We start from the raw sequence: 21,348 nt of genomic DNA, 5'->3' as shown, positions 1-21,348 counted from the left end.
GACAGTCTTTTAGAAACCATGAGTAATAACAGAGAAGGCAATTCTAGCTTAATTTGTGAGAAAACTTTATCAGAGACCACAATAAAAACTTCTCTTAGACAGAAGGGAGCGCTTCCCTTTTATATTTTTGCATTCTAACACATCCGTATTGATAGCACCAGTCTACCAATGATATTTTAAAATATGCTATAATTATAAATAACTATGCTGCGTTTTTTCCTAATAAAAAACTAAAGAAATAAATTTGTATATTCTGAAAACAAACTCAATTAATCAAAGATTGGGGGTTTCTGGTATTGCTCTGAATGATGCATGGTTCTACAAAATGCTATTTTACCCCAACACCTTATTCTAAATAGATAAGAATTACTCCATTTGCAGGAAGGACTAAAAGGTACAGAGATTCCCCCAGGTCTGTCTAGGCTATCTGGAGTTGGATCCATCTGAATCTCTGGCTGCAGTTTGTACGTAGCCAGGAAGGCTCCACAGGTCCACAAGCTATTCACGCTTCCCACTCCAAGACTTCCCTCCAGCCTATTAAGAAGATGATCAATAGTACATCACCATTTAAGAGCTCCTGCAAGAACACATGCTTGCCTTGTGTCATGAAGTTTAAAAACAAAACATATACAGTTCTCTTCCTATCATTTTGCCCCTGTTCTCCCAGAGGACTGAGAGTTACAAGAGGCAGTTACAGAACAGGAACCAGAAACTTCAACGCTCAAATAGCAAAATTCATTAAGAGCTATGAGATTTTATAAACACATACAGTTTATTATGAAAAGGCTTCAACATTGTGCAGCACATTTTGAAGACTCACAAGTCCACCACTATTTTGTTGTTGTTGTTGTTGAACGCTCCTATTCTATTGAAACCAAAGTTTAGCATTTCTTTTTTATTCGTCAGTGGCTGAGGCATATCACAACTTGAGATTTCACTTTTCTCTTTGAAACTATGGCAACCATTTTGTTTGTTTTTTAAAAACTAAAATGCTTGTTTAAAAACAGCACTTTAAACCCCAGGGATTAAGAAAAACACAAAATTCCTAACACGAATAGAAAAGGGCAAGGATTGTTCCTATGAGAGCAAGAGAGATGCTGGTATTTACTTTGGTCAAACAACTCCAGCACCTGGTCAACTTAAAAGATATTTAAAGAGAAGTGATAGTTAAACTATTGTTCATTCAGCAAAAGCAGTGTTTTCTGCTAGAGAAGCTTGCAGGAGAGACAAGAGGAGAGACAACATCTGTAATACCCAGTACCCAGAATGTTGGGGGGCAATATGCTAAAATTATTGTAAACTGCTTAGAGAGCTCCGGCTATAGAGCGGTATATAAATGTAAGTGCTATTGCTATTGCTATCTGCTCCCAGGTAGACCACAGGGTGTGAGACTGGGTGCCTGCCTGTTTGCTTGTCCTGCTGCCCCCCTGTCTGTTATCTGCCCCTCAGGACTGGTTGCTGTGCTGAGGTGAGGCCTTGAAGGATTGGGGCTGGGGAGGAGGGTGACTTGGCAGTTTCCTGCATTCCAGCTGCCTAGAGCTGTCTACTCAGGGCTATATAGGCTTCTGCCAGTGGCGGCGGGCCCGCTACTGAAGGGGCGACACCAAAGGGGGTCGCCCCTTTGGGGGACAGTGAGGACGAGGGCCAGGTCTCTTCGCCTAGATATTTGGAGGGGGGGCATTTAATAGTGGAGCTTCTGTTTTAATTTGTCCTGGGTGAGACATTCTTAGAATGCGTCTAGGCTTAACTGGAGATGAGGAGATGGGGGCGTGTCCACTGACTGTGGGGCAGCCATTCCAGTCACGGTGGGGAAGAGAAGAAGGAATGTTGGCAGGTCAGCGGGCCATTACAGGGGAAGGGGACTTGGAAATCTAATAACTGCTTCCCCTTCTGGCTGTCCTGCCAGCTCTTTGACCTTGGGGAGCAGTGCCGATCATCCTTGGAACCTCACCTCGCTCCTCTGTAATGCCAGGTCGGTCCAGAACAAATCAGAAACCATCCATGATTTGATTCTGGATGAAGGTGCTGACCTGGTATGTATTACAGAGACCTGGCTGGGGGAGGCTGGGGACCCAGTGTGGACCCAGCTTACTCCTCCAGGGTACTCTGTTGAGGAGTGGGTGAGGGACCATGGGCGGGGAGGTGGAGTGGCTGTGGTCTATAAGAATAACCTTTCCCTTACCAGGATCCCTGTTAGAGTGTCGGACCATATCGAATGTGTGTACTTAAGTCTGGGGACCAGGGATAGACTGGGACTTCCGTTGGTGTACCGATCGCCCCGCCACTCAACAGAGTCCCTAACTGAGCTGACGGACTTGGTCTCGGACTTGGTGTTGGAGTCCCCTAGGCTTGTGGTGCTGGGGGACTTCAATGTTCACTTTGGGATCCATTTGTCCGGGGCAGCTCAGGAGTTCATAGCGGCCATGACGACTATGAGCCTATCCCAAGTGGTCTCGGGGCTTACGCACATTGCTGGTCACAAGCTTGATTTGGTCTTTCACTCTTATCAGGGCGGTGTTCCGTGGGTGGGGAATCCTGTGATTTCCCCATTGTCATGGACAGACCACCATCTGGTTAAGGTCGGACTCACAATCGCTTCCCACCTTCACAGGGGCGAGGGTCCTATTAGGATGATCTGCCCAAGAAGGTTATTGGATCCAATAGGATTTCAAGAAGCCTTGGAGGGATTTAGTGTTGGCTCTGCTGGTGATCCTGTTGATGCCATGGTGGAGAATTGGAACAGCAAACTCACTGGGGCAGTAGACATGACTGCTCCTAAGTGTCCTCTCCAACCTGCTTCAAAATTGGCCCCTTGGTATACGGCAGAACTACGGGGGCTGAAGCGGTGAGGTAGACAACTGGAGCACAAGTGGAGAAAGACTCGGCTTGAATCCAGCAGATTACAACATAGAGCTCATTTGAAGATCTATGCTCAGGCCATACGTGCGGCAAAGAAGCAATTCTTTTCTGCTCATATTGCATCGGCAAGTTCAGGTCCGGCAGAATTGTTCAGGGTTGTGAGAGGGCTAGTGAATGCCCCTCCTCCCTTGAATCAGAATCTGGAACCATTGATTACCCGCTGTGATGTGTTTAATGAATTCTTTGTGGGGGAAATCTCTTGTATTCGGGCCAACCTAGACTCCATCTGCACAATTACCTCAGTGTCTGATGTGGAGGTGTCCAGCGACTCCTCTTGTGTGAATAGGTTGGATCAGTTCCAATTTGTGATTCCTGAGGATGTGGACAAGCTGATTGGAATGGTACGGCCTACCACCTGTTCCTTTGACCCTTGTTGTTGTAGAAGGCCTGGTAGAGATTATAAATGTGTCTCTGAGGGAAGGTAGGATGCCTCCTTGTCTTAAGTAGGCAATTATTAGACTGCTTCTGAAGAAGCCTACCCTGGATCCCTCGGACTTGAACAACTACAGGCCTGTCTCCAACCTTGTGTGGCTGGGCAAGGTAATTGAGAGGGTGGTGGCCTCACAGCTCCAGACAGTCTTGGATGAAACTGATTATCTTGACCCATTTCAAACTGGCTTTCAGGCTGGCTATGGGGTGGAGACTGCCTTGGTCGGCCTGATGGATGATCTCCAACTGGGAATTGGCAGAGGAAGTGTGACTCTGTTGGTCCTTCTGGACTTCTCAGCGGCTTTCAATACTATTGACATAGTATCTTTATGGAGCGTCTGAGGGAGTTGGAGGCACTGCTTTGCAGTGGTTCTGCTCCTACCTCTCGGGCAGGTTCCAGTTGGTGTCCCTTGGAGACTGCTGTTCTTCAAAATCTGAACTTTTGAATGGTGTTCCCCAGGGCTCCATATTGTCTCCAATGTTGTTTAGTATCTACATGAAACCTCTGGGAGAGATCATCAGATTTGGTGCAGGGTGCTACCAATATGCTGATGACACCCAAATCTATTTCTCCATGTCAGCATCATCAGGAGAGGGCATAACCTCCCTAAATGCCTGCCTGGTGTCAGTGATGGGCTGGATGAGAGATAACAAACTGAGACTGAATCCGACTAAGACGGAGGTACTCATTGTGCGGGGTTGGAACTCCAGAGATGATTTTGATCTGCCTGTTCTGGATGGGGTCACACTTCCCCAGAAGGAACAGGTACGCAGTCTAGGGGTGCATCTGGATGTGAGCCTCTCCCTGATGCCCCAGGTTGAGGTGGCGGCCAGAAGCTTTGGTGGCCAGAAGCTTTGATAGAAGCTTCTATCAGCTTCAGCTGATACGCCAGCTGCGTCCATTTCTTGAGGTGAATGGCCTCAAAACAGTGGTACATCTGCTGGTAACCTCCAGACTGGATTACTGTAATGCGCCCTATGTGGGGCTGCCCTTGTATGTAGTCCAGAAACTGCAGCTGGTCCAGAATGCGGCAGTCAGGCTGGTCTCTGGGTCATCTAGGAGAGACCATATAACTCCTGTATTGAAGGAGCTACACTGGCTGCCGATATGTTTCTGAGCAAAATACAAGGTGCTGGTTATAACCTATAAAGCCCTAAACAATTTGGGCCCTGGGTATTTAAGGGAATGCCTTCTTCGGCATGAACCCCACCGCCCACTGAGATCATCTGGAGAGGTTTGTCTGCAGCTGCCACCGGCTCGTCTAGTGGCCACTCAGGGACGGGCCTTCTATGCTGCAGCCCCCAGGGTTTGGAATGCGCTCCCTAGTGAAATAAGAGATTCCCCATCTCTGACAGCTTTTTAAGTCTTTAAAAACACATTTCTTCACCCAGGCTTTTAATTAATGTTGTTTTAATGGTTTTAATGCTGTTTTAAAATATTATTTTAAATTTTTTAATTGTTGTAATGTGTGTGTTCCCCCTCCATTTTTGTCTTAACGAATGTTTTACTTTGTTTTTATTCTGTTGTAAACCATCCAGAGACGTAAGTTTTGGGCTATAAAAATGTTGTTGTTGTTGTTGTTGTTGTTGTTATTATTATTTTCTGTTAAGCGACGTTTCCCCCAAACAATAATAATCATCATCATCATCATCATCCAAAAATACCACCTAGATTCAAGGAAATTATTTAATTATTCAAGGAATAAAATTATTAATTATTAATTATTAAATTCTTATAATTAATTATTAAAATTATTAATTATTCAAGGAAATTATTATCCAAAAATACCACCTAGAATACCACCTAGAAAAATACCACCTGAATTATTATCCAAAGATACCACCTAGATTCAAGGAAAATTAGAAAAGTCCTGGAAATAATAAAGCAGCAAATAACAGCAGTGTCAAAGAAGATTAGCAGATACGAAGCCAGAATTACACAACACAGGCAGAATCTCCAATTCCAGTCGAATCAGAGACGTTTCTACCAAAGCATAGAAGGAGAAACTGCAAGAAACATAGAAACACCAAATAAAGAAGAAACAGTGCAATTCTGGCGGAAATTATGGGACAATCCAATAGATTATAATAAAAAAGCAAGCTGGATGAAAGAGGTAAAAAATGTAACCAACAAATGCAAGATCTAATAATAACACCAGAATTAATAAGTGAAAGAGCAAAGAAAATTAAAATTTCGACTGTGCCAGGTGACGATGAACTGCATGGCTTTTGGCTTAAACAACTAACAAGCCTTCATAAACAACTATCAAAACAGTTCAATCACATTATGAAAGGCGGTGATAATGAACAATGGCTAACGACTGGGAAAACTCATCTCATCATGAAAGACCCAGCAAAAGGTGCAGTTCCAAGTAATTATAGTCCAGTAACCTGCCTGCCAACCATGTTCAAATTATTAACTGGAATAATAGCAGATGAAGGGATGCAACACTTATTAACTAACAAACAGCTTCCAGTTGAACAGAAAGGAAATTGCCCGAACACCAGAGGCACAAAAGATCAGCTGGTGATTGACAAAATGATTTTAGAAAACTGCAAGAGAAGAAAAACAAATCTAAGTGTTGCATGGATTGACTACAAGAAAGCCTTCGATTCATTGCCTCACACATGGATACTAAAATATTTAGAAACAACTGGTGTCAGCAAAAACATTCAGATATTTATTTAAAAAGCAATGAGCAGGTGGAGTACACAGTTAACAATCAATGGCGAGGCACTTGGACAGGTTAGCATTAGAAGAGGCATTTTCCAAGGGGACTCACTATCCCCTCTATTGTTTGTAATCGCCATGACCCCACTTTCACAAATACTAAACAGAACAGGCCTTGGATACCAAACATCTAAAACATCAAGTAAAATCAACCATCCGCTGTACATGGACGATCTGAAGTTGTATGGAAAGTCCCAGTCAGAAATCGAATCACTGCTAAACACTGTCCGTATATTCAGTAGCGATATAGCAATGGAGTTTGGACTAGACAAGTGTGCTGCATTAATAATGAACAGAGGAAAAATAAGAAAAACAGAAGGAATAGAACTGCCCAATGGAAGCAAGATCAAGAACCTGGAAGAGAATGAACGTTACAAATACTTGGGCATTCTCCAGGCTGATAACATCGCACACACTGAAGTTAAAAGAAAAATTGGAAGTGAATACATCAGGAGAGTTAGAAAAATCCTCAAGTCCAAACTCAATGGCGGGAACACCATACAAGCCATAAACACCCGGGCTATATCTGTTATCAGATACACTGCAGGAATAATAGACTGGACCCAGGCAGAGCTAGAGACGCTAGATCGTAATACCAGGAAAATCATGACCATCAATCATGCTCTGCACCCCCGCAGTGATGTAGATAGGCTATACCTCCCTCGCAGCTCAGGTGGAAGAGGAATGCTGCAAGTCCATCAAACAGTGGAGGAGGAGAAAAGAGGCCTTGAAGAATATATCAAGGACAGTGAAGAAGATGCACTTCAAATGGTCAAGAACGAGAAACTATTCAACACCAATGAAAGAAAGCAGGCCTACAAGAAAGAACAAGTCAAGAACCGAGCAGAAAAATGGAGAAATAAGCCCCTATATGGTCAATATTTGCACACTATATGTGGAAAATCAGACATCACCAAGACCTGACAATGGCTTAAGAATGGCAACTTGAAGAAAGAAACAGAGGGTTTAATACTGGCTGCACAAGAACAGGCATTAAGAACAAATGCAATAAGAGCAAAAGTAGAAAAATCCACAACAAGCAGCAAGTGCCGCCTTTGTAAAGAAGCAGATGAAACAGTGGACCACCTGATCAGCTGTTGTAAGAAGATCGCACAGACTGACTACAAACAAAGGCATGACAAGGTAGCAGGGATGATACACTGGAACATCTGCAAAAAATACAAGCTACCTGTAGCCAAAAATTGGTGGGACCATAAAATTGAAAAAGTTGAAGAAAATGAAGATGTAAAAATATTATGGGACTTCTGACTACAAACAGACAAACATCTGCCACACAATACACCAGATATAACTGTAGTCGAGAAGAAAAAAAACAAGTTAAAATAATCAACATAGCAATGCTGGGGATAGCAGAATAGAAGAAAAAGAAATAGAAAAAATCACAAGATACAAAGATCTTCAAATTGAAATTGAAAGGCTGTGGCAGAAGATGACCAAAATAATCCCAGTGGTAATTGGTGCCCTGGGTGCAGTTCCAAAAGACCTTGAAGAGCACCTCAACACCCTAGGGGCCACAGAAATCACCATCAGCCAATTACAAAAAGCTTCAGTGTCTGCGATGTTATCAGCCTGGAGAATGCCCAAGTATTTGTAATGTTCTTTCTCTTCCAGGTTCTTGATCTTGCTTCCATTGGGCAGTTCTATTCCTTCTGTTTTTGTTATTTTTCCTCTGTTCATTATTAATGCAGCACACTTGTCTAGTCCAAACTCCATTGCTATATCGCTACTGAATATACGGACAGTGTTTAGCAGTGATTCGATTTCTGACTGGGACTTTCCATACAACTTCAGATCGTCCATGTACAGCAGATGGTTGATTTGACTTGATGTTTTAGATGTTTGGTATCCGAGGCCTGTTTTGTTTAGTATTTGTGAAAGTGGGGTCATGACGATTACAAGCAATAGAGGGGATAGTGAGTCCCCTTGGAAAACGCCTCTTCTAATGCTAACTTGTCCAAGTGTCTCGCCATTGATTAACTGTGTACTCCACCTGCTCATTGCTTTTTTAAATAAGTATCTGAATGTTTTTGCTGACACCAATTGTTTCTAAACATTTTAGTATCCATGTGTGAGGCAATGAATCGAAGGCTTTCTTGTAGTCAATCCATGCAACACTTAGATTTGTTTTTCTTCTCTTGCAATTTTCTAAAACCATTTTGTCAATCACCAGCTGGTCTTTTGTGCCTCTGGTGTTCGGGCAATTTCCTTTCTGTTCAACTGGAAGCTGTTTGTTAGTTAATAAGTGTTGCATCACTTCATCTGCTATTATTCCAGTTAATAATTTGAACATGGTTGGCAGGCAGGTTACTGGACTATAATTACTTGGAACTGCACCTTTTGCTGGGTCCTTCATGATGAGATGAGTTTTCCCAGTCATTAGCCATTGTTCAATATCACCTCCTTGCAAAATGTGATTGAACTGTTTTGATAGCTGTTTATGAAGGCTTGTTAGGTGTTTAAGCCAAAAGCCATGCAGTTCATCGTCACCTGGCGCAGTCCAATTTTTAATTTTCTTTGCTCTTTCACTTATTAATTCTGGTGTTATTATTAGATCTTGCATTTGTTGGTTACATTTTTTACCTCTTTCATCCAGCTTGCTTTTTTATTATAATCTATTGGATTGTCCCATAATTTCCGCCAGAATTGCACTGTTTCTTCTTTATTTGGTGTTTCTATGTTTCTTGCAGTTTCTCCTTCTATGCTTTGGTAGAAACGTCTCTGATTCGACTGGAATTGGAGATTCTGCCTGTGTTGTGTAATTCTGGCTTCATATCTGCTAATCTTCTTTGACACTGCTGTTATCTGCTGCTTTATTATTTCCAGGACTTCTCTAATTTTCCTTGAATCTAGGTGGTATTTTTGGATCAGATAATGTTTGGTGTTTTCATTCTTCAGCTTCTTGTCTTTCATATCTTTCAATTTACTAGCATCTGATCTAAGCCTGGAGATTTTATTTTCTAATCTAATTTTCCATTTAGGTGATGTACTACTTTCTTTTTTTACAGGTCCACTAATCTTATATCCGAGCTCTTGTGTTGTTATTGTTGCTGCACTGTACATTAGTTGGTTTGTTTCTTGCAAATTATTGGTTGTTATTTCTGCAAGTGCAGCATTGACATCTTTTAATGCCTGAACAAGTTGTTTTTTGGCAACTGCTTTTAGAGCTGGAAGTTGAATCCTGGTGGTTGTTTGGTTCATGTGCTCAGTTATTTTTTGCTTTAGTTCTTGTTGCTTTTCTGTTAAACGGCATTTGGGTTTTTGAGGTGAAGGCAAAGGGGTGGTTGCCTGGTTTTTTATTTTGAAACAGTTCAGCAACAGTGGCATCCTCGATTTCCAACACCTCCTCCACCTGCGCCTGAGCAACTTCTTCAATTGGTGGTAATTCTTCTTCCATATCTTGAGCCTGTGTTGCTCTTTGCAGTTCTTCCAGCTCAACTCCTGTGAATACTTTATTTCTTATTATGTATCTTCTCTGGTCTGCTAGCCTTTGTTCTGTTATCTCTGTATCTGGATGCTTCTCTTTCTAAATTTGGTACATTCTTTTTAAATAACCTCTTCTAGTTGGACTAGACTTGTAACAGCAGATCATTATTTCCTTATTGGCATTTTTCGTATATTTTTTTCGGTTAAGCGACGTTTCTTCCAGTAACCTTGCAGTCTCCAGCCCTGGTTGCTCAACTGAAGATCCTGAGCCCTGTTGCCCACTTGCCACCAGATGTCCAGGGACTATAGCACCTGCCGCAGTCCTTGTTGACCCGGGCGATGACCGATCCGGTATAGATTTATTAAAGTTACGTCTCACCACATTGTTGATGGGAGAGGCACTCTTTGTCTGGCTCCTCTGGTGAGACCTGTCCAGTATGGTTGGACCTCTGGCATAGCTCTCACCTTCCTCAGAGCACACAAGCCCCACAACCACGCCAAGGTAGTGCCTCACTGGGGGTGGTTGTTGTTGTTGTTGTTGTTTATTTTACATTTATATCCCGCTCTCCCTCCAAGGAGCCCACAGCAGTGTACTACATACTTGAGTTTCTCTTTCACAACAACCCTGTGAAGTAGGTTAGGCTGAGAGAGAAGTGACTGGCCCAGAGTCACCCAGCTAGTTTCATGGCTGAGTGGGGATTTGAACTCGGGTTTCCCCGATCCTAGTCCAGCACTGTAAACACTACACACCATGCTGGCTTTAGTTTGTTAGAGAGCTCTTCTCTTTTTATCCTTCCACTGAAGACTGCAGAAGTGGCCCTGATCCTCATCAACACATCATCCGTAAGAGTGAAGAGAAGATCTTTTCTGTAATGGTCCTAGTTTCATAGACCAACTCAGGAAAGCCCAGAGTGTTAGGTGGTGTTAATTTTTAGAAAAGAACGCATCTTTTTAGAAAAGCTTTTCAGGTGCGGCCACGTGAACATCTGAGGCACAAGCAAGCTAACTTGCGGACTGCCTAACCCATTTGAACCAAATTGGTTACAGTTGTAGTGAGTGACACACAGGGACACCCCAATAGCATAGTTTGTGATTATGTCATCCACACCAATTCAAGATGGCGGATGTGTAAACTTTGGAGGCACAAGTGGGCTAACGTGAACCGCTTAACCGATTTGAACCAAATTTGCTGCAGCTGTAGGGATACACAGGGACACCTGAAAGGTGTAGTTTGTGATGATATCATCTACCCCAATCCAAGATGGTGGACACATGAACGTTTGAGGTGCAGGTGGGCTAACTTGTGGATTGTCTAACTCATTTGAATGAAATTTGGAACAGCTATTTTGAGTCACACACAGGGACACCTCAATGGTGCAGTTTGTAATGACGACATCCACCCCGATCCAAGATGGCGGACACATGAACATTTGAGGCGCAAGAGATCTAACTTGTGGACCTCGATTTGCACCAAATTTAGTCCAGATGTAGAGACAGTGAAAGGAAAGCCTATTCCTACCCTCAAGCCTATCACTACAGAGTTTAACTTTTGAAAAGCAATATAAAAATAATTTTGAGAAGTACAGTATACATTGAACATAACAAAGATTAAGGGACAAACTAAAATCCATGGGAAGAAGAATGTTATGACCAACCCAATTTAGCTGGATTGATAGGATCAAGGGCAAAATATCTTGCTCAGTTCTCAAGTGTCGCAACAAACATTTTTACCTCATCCCTCTGTAACGACTAATTCGAGAAACACTCTCCACATCTTTCCCTTCTCACATGAAGCCCCAGACACCTGCTCACAATTTCCTTTTCATTACTTCCTGGAGCATCTGCATGACCACTGTTGGAGACCATAATGCTGGTTTGATCCAGCAAAACAGTTCTTATGCCTTTCCCAGTAGTTCTACAGTATGAACATTTTTAGCATCTAAAACAACACGGAGTGATGCTGCTAGCTTGAGATTATTTCACCACTATCTGAAAGAGACTCAAAAGCCTTTCAACTGTTCAAGATAGGTGGGTGGCCTTTTCTCTATTCTTTATGTAGCATCTAAAAGATGTTATGATCACAATGCAGAGACAAAAATAACAGATTTGAAAATTTTCAATATACCTCCTGTTTTAAGTACTATATTAAGATTTAGAGTGTATTCACTCTGACAAGAGTTAAATAGAGCATACACGGATAGAGTAAACATGCATAGGATTGTATGCACAGGTCGCCCTCATTATTCAAGAAATCCATTCTTGCCTATAGGCACAAATATGGAAACTGTGAATAACAAAACCTTGAGTCAATGGAAATTGGGGGATGAGGTTCCTAACCAAAGGTGGTGGGGCTAAAAAAAAAGCAAGGCAGGCAGAAGTAAGAGAAGGACAGTACTTTATTCTCCAGTTCTCCAGCAATGCCCCTCAAAACCCTGGAAATGTCAAATATTTATTTATTTATAGATAGATATTTTTAAAGAGCCACAAACAGCTCTCTGTTGGAAAATGGTTCCTGGAAATGACATTGGGAGTCATTCCTGGGTCATTTCTGGCCACACAAGGCCACAGATAGGTGAATTTTGCCTATTTCTTTACCCACAGATAATTAAAATAGGTCTCTTAGACCCAATTGCGGATACAGAGTCCACAGATAACAAGGGCCTTCTGTAGTCTGATTTTTGTCCCCTCACATATGAAATTTAAAAATTTCATGTCTATAGTTGCTTGCCCAACCAACTAAGCAACAAGAAAAAAGCTTTTAACAACACAGTAGCTTGGGATATCTTAGGGATTCCTCTGAGAACAAGAAACAATACTGAAAAGGAATAATACTAAAAGGAATAAAAGGAATAAGGTACTTTCTGCTAAATGATTGCTCTAGCCAAGGCATAGGAACTTCTGAGATATGAGTTCAACATCAAATTATTAAGAAAAAGGCAGAAATCTAAGATCAGGGTTTTTTGTGCAAAGGGATGAACTCCCTGAGAAATCCCAACAACGGAAGAATAATCGACTGCAGCTTAACTGGAAAAGGTAACTCAAGGTTAGTTTCATGGAACCCTAAGCAGTGGAAAGAAAAAGGGAAGAGAAACTGACAGGCTAGGCAGAATGCACATGCAGTAGAGAAGCCAAGCAGGATTCTGTAGAGCTTACAATACAGAGGGTATTAGTAACAGCAGTTTCAGTAGAGCGGCAGAAACCATAACCAAGACCAGTCATATCAAAATCAAAGTTGTTGAGAAATTTTGGAACAAGTAGGGGAGGGGCAGAAATGTGCCTGTGAAAGCAAATTAAGCATGGGGGGAGGGGGGGCGGGATTTGAAAGTTTATGATGTAACTCCATGTTGCTGAACTATTGGTTACTAGAGATATGGTAAGCTGCCAATAGTTATCAAACTAAGTTTTTCAGAAATATCAAAATTACTCTAAACTTGCCTGCTTATTACAGAGTGCTCCTGTTACCTGCTACATGACAAGATATTCTGCAATCCACAGATTCACATATAGAACATCTTCAATTGTATTTGAGAAGAGTATGTTTTAAACAGCTAAACTGTTTCAAATTCAATCACATTTTCAGGTAATAAGGGCATGAGAAATGTCTTTTGCGGAGTTTTACACCAGACCGACTGCTACTAACACCAAGACTGATAAGAAAAAAAGGTGTTGATAGAACGCTAATAGAACGTAGTAAATACAACTTTGCTGAGTATCCACACAGTTTCACAAATAGCACAGTGTGGCTTTAGGAAACATTAATAGTACTAGCAACCAGTCCAGTTAAAAAAGCAAGATATCAAAACTACTCCAAACGCCTGCTTATTACAGAATGCCCTTATAAATTGTTACACGACAAGATACACTGCAATCCACAGAGGTCACATATAGTACATATATAGTATATGTATTGAATTACTAAGTTTCTGCACTGACCTTGATCACATTTAGGCAGATCACTGGTTGCACAGCCTATCATGCAAATCAGTACATCTGAGATTGTGTGATCAGTATTGGATCCCTTTCTGAGGGAAATGAGGATTACTGTTAACTATGAATTTTCTACTACTGGTTGGTTACTGCCACTGTTGTGCACAGATATACAACATAATCACCAGAAAATTAATCAGTTGTCATTCAGTTTATGGAAGATAAGTTGGAAGGGAAACGTAAGAAAAGTAGAGTTCTTTCCCTTAATTTTTATCTTAAAACTGTGCTCCTGTCTGGTAGAATTTTATCTTTTAAGTTAAATATAGAAACTTAAATCAATGAGTGAAGGGGGGGAATCTAATATTTTGAAGGGTTTTGATCACCATGGAGAACGAAATATTCTTACTTGAATAAAAGAACCAAGAGAAATGTGCTGAATTAAAGGACATTCAAACGACACAAAAGCATTTTCCTGACAGGGATATGTATTAGGCTGTGGAAACAATTTCCCAAGAGATGGACTAGAAATGCAATAAAACTGAAGAGAAGAACAAAGCCTTAGAGAAATGCAATGAAAAATCCTGTCTTGGCTGTAAAATGCTAGTCCTCGTCCTGTTATCCAAATCTCATTTTTGTAACAACTCTAATTTATATAATAGGAGACAAGTAGAACCAGATTTCCAGACCCAACAAGTTTTAGGCATTTTTTCTCAACTTTTAAATATGATTTCCTCTCCAGCTATTGCAGGGGAAACACCAGAGGATCCCTTACCAATATCAGCTAACTTTTTAAGCCAGCAGGATTGCAGGTAGCAGGTTATTAATGGCTCTCTCAACAGTTTTAAAAAAACACAGCCTTGATTACTTCTCACAGGGCCATTTAGGGAAGAATAAAAAGATTTCTACAACATAGAAAAGCACTTCACAAGATCAAGTACCTCTGACAAGTACCAAATACAAGAGGATTCATCACCTGGTCAAGTGCTATGCTCTGCAGCAGAGCCCTGCTAAATGCTGAAGATTAATTGCTACAGGAAAGCCAATCTGAAATGAAGTCACAAGTCTGTGTTGTGACCTGGAAACCAAGCGATTTTCTTCTGATCCTACCTGTCTCACTGATAAATAATTACTAAGCCAACAATGAACTACTGCATTCAGTAGCTGTAAAGGGTCACTGGATATCACAGCAATTAGAAGTTTTAAAGGGAAAAACAGATCACCTGAAAGACACCACATGCAGGTAGCTGCTGTGCAGATTTAAATGTCACCAGGACCATTAACTGAGTTTGCAATAGCAAGCAACAACAATAATAATAATTTAAGAGTAGCCCTTCTGGATCAGGCCCACAGCCTATCTAGTCCAGCATCCTATTTCACATAATGGCCCATTAGATGCATCTGGGAAGCCCATAGGCAAGAGATGAAGGCATGCCCTCTCTCCAGCTGTTGCTCTCCTGCAACTGGTGTTTAAAGGCATCTTGCCTCTGAGCCAGGAGGCAGCCTATAGCCATCAAGACTAGTATCCATTGACAGACTCGTGAATTTGTCTAACCCCCTTTAGTCATCCAAGCTAGTGGCCATCACCACATCCTGTGGAGGAAAATTCCATAGATTAATAATTATGCACTGTGTGAAAAAGTGCTTCCTTTTGTCAGTCCTAAATTTCCTGGCAATTAATTTCATGGGAATACCCCTGGTTCTAGTGTTGAGAGAGGGAGAAAAAAATTCTCTCTCTCTGCACCATGCTTAATTTTATAGAACTATCAAGTCTCCCCTTAGTCATCTTTTTTTCTAAACTAAAAAGCCCGAAATATTGTAGCCTTGCCTTTTAAGGAAGGTGCTCTAGTCCCCTAATCATCTTGATTGCCCTCTTCTGTACCTTTTCCAGTTCTACAATATCCCTTTTGGAATAGAAACATAACATAGGAACATAGGAAGCTACTGTATACTGAGTCAGGCCATTGGTCTATCTAGCTCAGTATTGTCTGCACAGACTGGCAGCGGCTTCTCCAAGGTTGCAGGCAAGAAGTTCTATCTTGAAGAAGCCAGAGAGGGAACTTGGAACCTTCTGCTCTTCCCAAAGCAGCTCCATCCCCGAGGGGAATATCTTACAGTGCTCACATGTGGTCTCCTATTCAAATGCAACCAGGGTGGATCCTGCTTAGCTAGGGGAACAAGTCATGCTTGCTACCACAAAACCAGCTCTCCTCCTCTATAGTGAACAGAACTGTACACAGTACTCTGAATGTCACTGCAACATACAGCTAAGTAAGGGCATTATGATCTTAGCAGTTATTTTTTAAACAAAAACAAAAACCCACCACCACCTATCCTGAGCATGGAATTTTTCTTTTTCACAGCTGCCACACACTTATTCAACACTTTCTAGAAGCTGTCCACCATGACCCCAAGTTACCTCTCCTTGTCTGTCATCGACAGCTCAGACCACATCAGAGTGTGTGAGTGAATGAGAGAGAGAGAGAGAGAGAGAGAGAGAGAGAGAGAGAGAGAGAGAGAGAGAGAGAGAGAGAGAGAGAGGTCTGTGACTTGCGTGTAGACCACACCATAACCTGCCAGCCTGGCAACACACTTCCCTGCTAAACTCCACACAAAATTCCTATTTTACCTGTTCACAAACTCCTGTTTGCTAAGTTCCCCTGGCTTGCTCCTCTTATTTAGAGAGTAGGCTTCAAACAGAGGCAGACATCCTAAACAGGAATGTGGCCCTCAAGCTGTGACTCATCTCAATCCTAGCTAGTTCCACTCACTCTATTTTTGCATTTTAAAATTTTATTAGATTTTACAATAGCTTTTACATTCCAATTACATTTGTTTATCTAATTCCACACATGAAGTAAATGTTGACTTCCCGTTTGCCTATCTGTGCAGTTCACAAGAAAAACAAGTTGCTCACCTGTAACAGATGATCTGGAGGTGATCCACTGTATTCATAAAGAATGGGTTCTGCGCCTGCGCAGGGACCTCGCGGACTGATTGACTAGCTCCTCGTGCCACCTCCAACTGCCCTGCACGTGATCGTGCTCTTGTTAAACAAGGCATTTGGGGCGTGTCTTCCTCAATTTCTGCAGACCACCAGTGATATTTGTTTGTACTGACGATTTCTTCTGCTACTTTGATCCCATCGCCTTGACTCCGCGGGGAGGCTGGGCAGGTATTATGAATACAACGGATCACCTCCAGATCATCTGTTACAGCTGAGCAACCTGTTTATCTGGATAGTGATACGTTGCATTCATAAAGAATGGGTGACTAGCCAGCTTCCCCTTCCAGCGGTGGGTCATCAAGGCAGGACTCTTTTAAGAACACTACGGCCGAACTCTGCATCCTTTGACTGCCGAATGTCCAGAGCATAATGCTTTACAAATGGATGACATGTCGTCCAAGTAGCCGCTTTACAGATATCTGGCATTGGCACCCCCGCCAAATTTGCAGCCGATGCTGCATAAGCCCTCGTGGAATGTGCTTTTATAGAACCTGGCGGCCTTACACCCTGAGAGTTGTACGCTAGCCTTAAAGCTCGTGTAATCCACTGGGAAAGTCACTGTCGCGTAACCGAAGCGCCCTTAGCCTTCCCCCAATAAAGCACAAACAGTTTGTTCGTTCTCCTTATCGATTTAGTAGCCTGTAGATAGTGTAACAATGCTCTCCTCACATCCAACGAGTGCATCCTTACTTCCAGCTGTGTCTGAGGGCCCTGGAAGAATGCAGGTAGCACAATATCCTCATTTTTATGAAATTCCATGACCACTTTAGGCCTAAATCGTGGATCTAGGTGCATTACGACCTTCTGTGGGTAAATCTGGGTATAAGGGCGGTCAGCACACATCACTGCTAACTCGCTTACCCTACGAGCTGACGTCACTGCAATTAAGAACGCCTTTTTCAACGTCACTATCTTTAACGCAGCCGTAGCCAGAGGGTTCAAACGGTTGCTCTGTCATTGCGTTCAAAACTAACGTCAGATCCCATTGTTGCACGGGCCGCCTTAACAGTGGGTACAAATTATTTAACCCTTTCAGGAACTGTTTACTTTCAGGATGTGAAAAAACTGTTGTATCATCCCAGCCCTTATGCTCAGCTGATATCGCCGCTAGGTGCACACGGAGAGATGCACTAGCCAAACCAGACATTTTCAAGGTAGTCATATAAAGTAGAACTTGCTTGATCATCACATTCCTTGGGAAGAACCCCTTCTGTCTTGCATAGATCTTGTATCTCTGCCACTTACTTGTATAATTACGCCTGGTCGAAAGTTTTCTACTATTAAGCAGTATTCTACTCATTAACCTATTTGCCAAGCTGTCAACTTCAGCGTGTCTGGTTGTGGGTGTAGTATCAGTCCCTGGTCTCGGCTTAACAAGTCTGGGTAATCCGGAAACCAATGATATCGGCCGCGGGACAGCCTTAGTAAGAGTGCAAACCATGGTTGCCTGGGCCACCATAGAGTTATTAGGATCCCCTTCATTCCATCTCGGAGTATCTGTGACAACACCCGGGAGATCAGTGGCTGTGGAGGAAACATATAAAAGGGACCCTTTGTCCAAAGATACTGGAACGCATTGCCCAGAGAGTTCTCGCCATGTCCTGCATGCGAACAAAACCTCTGACATCTTCTTTTCACAGTAGTCGCAAACAAGTCTATCTCTGGCCAGCCCGATTTCTTGAACACTGGCCGTAGACAAACCTCATTTATCTCCCACTCGTGATGCTGGTTCTGCTGTAACCTCCAACTCAGCCCGTCCGCCTGGACATTGTCCTCTCCCCTGATATGCAACGACATGGGGAATATGTCGTGCACAATGCACCACATCCAAATCCGCTTGCTCAGCTGACACAGGGACCAGGACACTGTCCCTCCCTGCTTGTTCAAATATGCAATGGCGGTTGTATTGTCCAGATTTATTTGCACCATTCCCCCTTTCAACTGGGGTCTGAAAGCCTTCAACGCCAAGAACACAGCCAGGAGCTCCAGGTATATGCTTGTGCTTCTGCTCCGGGGTCGACTGTCCCTGATGACGTCCACAATGTGCCCCCCAACCCCAAAGGGAGGCATCTGTCGTCACCCAATGTGACAGCGCTCTGGGCTGGAACATTACCCCTGCCCGAAGATTGCTGTGCTGGGTCCACCACCGAAGTGATTCTAACACATAACCCAGAATGAGCAACAGCTTCTTCTAGGTTTAGACAGTCTTCTAGACAGCTTCGTCTAGGTTTGGGGGAAAACTGCGCAGGTACCATAACTGCAGGTCGCGCATGAGAAGACTGGTATAGGCTACGGTTGAGTTGCAGGACGTCATTAACCCCAGCAGCCTTTGAATGGACTCCGCCAGCTGTCGCGGTGTCCTCTTGAACAAGAGTACTAGGTCTCTGATCTGTTGGTATCTGGACTCTGGCAAATACGTTCTCTTTTCCTCCAAATTTAGCACCATGCCTATAAAATCCACCTGCCTTTGCGTGTTCAATTTTGATTTTTCCCAATTCACATTGATTCCCAAAGTGTTCAGGAGCTGTAGGACTAGCTGAATCTGAGAAAGTAACTTTCCTTTGTTGCCGTTCACAATGAGCCAGTCGTCCAAAAAAGGATATAATATTACACCCCTTGTTCTTAAGAATGCTACGACAACTGCCATCACCTTTATAAATACACGTGGGGCCGTAGAGAGGCTTAACGGCAAAACCATGTACTGGTATGCTATATCGCCTACTGTGAAACGAAGGTACTTCTGGCGCCTTTCGCGGATCCCCACATGAAAATAGGCGTCCTTCAGATCCAGAGTGATAGCCCACTCTTCATTCGCCAGGAATTGTAGAATTCCCTGCAGAGTTATCATTCTGAATTTCCTCGTATCTACATAGCAATTCAGATCTCTCGTCCATTATCGCCCGAATCCCGCCATCCTTCTTGGGGATTTGAAAATACCTGGAGTAAAATCCCCTCAGTCTGTCCATCCACCGCACCCGCACTATTGCCTATTTCTCTAGTAACACCTCTACTTCCTCTCGTAACACCTGTGTTGACCTGGTGTACTTCACACCCTGAAAAGGTGGCAAAGTCTTGAACTCTATTACGTAACCAGAGTTTATGATTTTCAGCACCCACTGATCCGATGTTATGTGGTGCCACGCTTGGGCATGGCTTGCCAATTTGATGGAAACATTGGCCATCACAAGGCTGGTGTTGGGAGCCTTGGGTACTGAACTTGATGTTACTATGTGCTTGTGCTGTGAATGGACTTGAACTTCAAAAAGACTGCTTTGACTGCTCTTTGGCTGTTTTTTGGCCCTTTGATTTTTGGAAATAGGGCTTATTCCTTTGGTAAGGTCTATTTTGCTTTCTGTACTCCTTTCTATCCTGTCTATAAGAATAACGGTTCTGCTGTCTTCCATCGGAGCGACTACGGGATTGCTGTCTCATCGAAGATGTAGCTGCCACAAAGGATTTAGCTGTGAACTTCATCTTCTTCCACGATTCCATCGTTCCATCCGCTGACTCTGCAAACAACCCTTTCCCATCAAACGGTAAATGCTCAATCTTATCTTTCATTTCGGGTTGTAAATTTGTCGATCTGAGCCACGCATGGCGCCGCAAGGTGATAGCCGTGGCCATAGCCCACAACTCAGTCTCAGCTAGATGTTTAAGAGTACAAAGCAAATGCCTAGTCACTACAGTCGCTTTCTCATAGGTCTGTGCCAATGCCCTCTGCAAGTCATCAGAGGACATTGACGGCGAGTCCTGGAAGAATGTGTCCCAGAGGTGGTGCGCGTATCGTGTCATACAGGCAGAATAATTCACTATTTTGACAGCGAGACTAGAAGTGGAATACACTCTCCGTCCCAAAACATCGAGCTTTCTACCCTCTTTGTCTGCGGACACTATCGAGTTTGGCTCTGGATGCCTTACAAGGTAAGTGTTCTTCTCTTCTTGTACCCGATATAAACCTTCCAACTTTCTCGAGGTGGCCGTGAATGTTTGCAAAACCTCCCACGCAGACTGAGCCACTTTCGATATAGCGGGTATCATTGGAAGAGATACTGGGTGGGTAAGCTTGGCTTTCGCCATCATATTGTATACAGGATCCTTCAGATCTAATTCTGGTAACCTCAAGGCCCAAGGCCTCCGCCATTTCCCGTATTTGTGCGTGGTATGCTTTCAACTCCTCTGTGGGAGAAATGGAAGTTTTTGGTGCAACCTCTGCAGGGGGGTCAGGCTCACTAGGTTCAGGCAGATTACCCCTGTCAGTGTCAGATATATATGATGTGTCCGTGTCACTACCCCTACTGCTCAAAGTATCATGCGTAGAAGCAACACTACCCCTAGGGGCTAGGCCGGTAGGAATCGCAGGCAATGCCTTCTGTTGATCTTTTATAACAACCTTTGGACAGCTTGTCGGTCTAGTCACATCTGATGGCCTCTGCGACTCTAAAGACGCTGCTGCATGTTTGGTAGTGGCAGGATCGAACCAGGATGACAAAGTCCCTGATGTGCCTTCCAGATTTTGTATTCAGCATAGTCTGTCTGGTGGATAGATTATGTCCGGACTATGCCTGAATCCACAAGTATGTTTGATGCAACCAACATCCAACGATGTGGCTGCAGTTACATTAGAGGGGCGCGCCAAAACAGGCATGGGTCTAGGAAGACTGTGCCGCTCAGCTGTCGGGGTCACTAGATGCCTAATTGGGCTCGTTGAAGCGGAAACGAGGCGACTCGACTCTCGTGGCTGTAATGGAACTCTCACTGGTGACAAGGATGGAGTTTTGGGAACCTCAGCGGTAGTTAATTGTTCCAATGCTTCAACAGCAGCAAAACCGTGGAACGTCAAGCCTGACAGTGTGCCCTCACTAGACTCCAACAGAGCCATCAGCGAAGTCCTAGC

At 43.2% G+C, this 21,348-nt stretch overlaps 1 protein-coding gene across 7 annotated transcripts in view; it reads right to left on the bottom strand.

Moving 5' to 3' along the window:
* Nucleotides 1-21,348, bottom strand: part of AMBRA1 (autophagy and beclin 1 regulator 1) — a 271,553-nt gene that overhangs the window by 143,365 nt on the left and 106,840 nt on the right. The window lies entirely within an intron of this gene.

The sequence above is a fragment of the Hemicordylus capensis genome, chromosome 1 (genome assembly GCF_027244095.1).
Source record: "Hemicordylus capensis ecotype Gifberg chromosome 1, rHemCap1.1.pri, whole genome shotgun sequence".
In the NCBI taxonomy this organism is placed as follows: domain Eukaryota; kingdom Metazoa; phylum Chordata; class Lepidosauria; order Squamata; family Cordylidae; genus Hemicordylus; species Hemicordylus capensis.
This window is presented reverse-complemented; position numbering and strand designations above follow the sequence as displayed.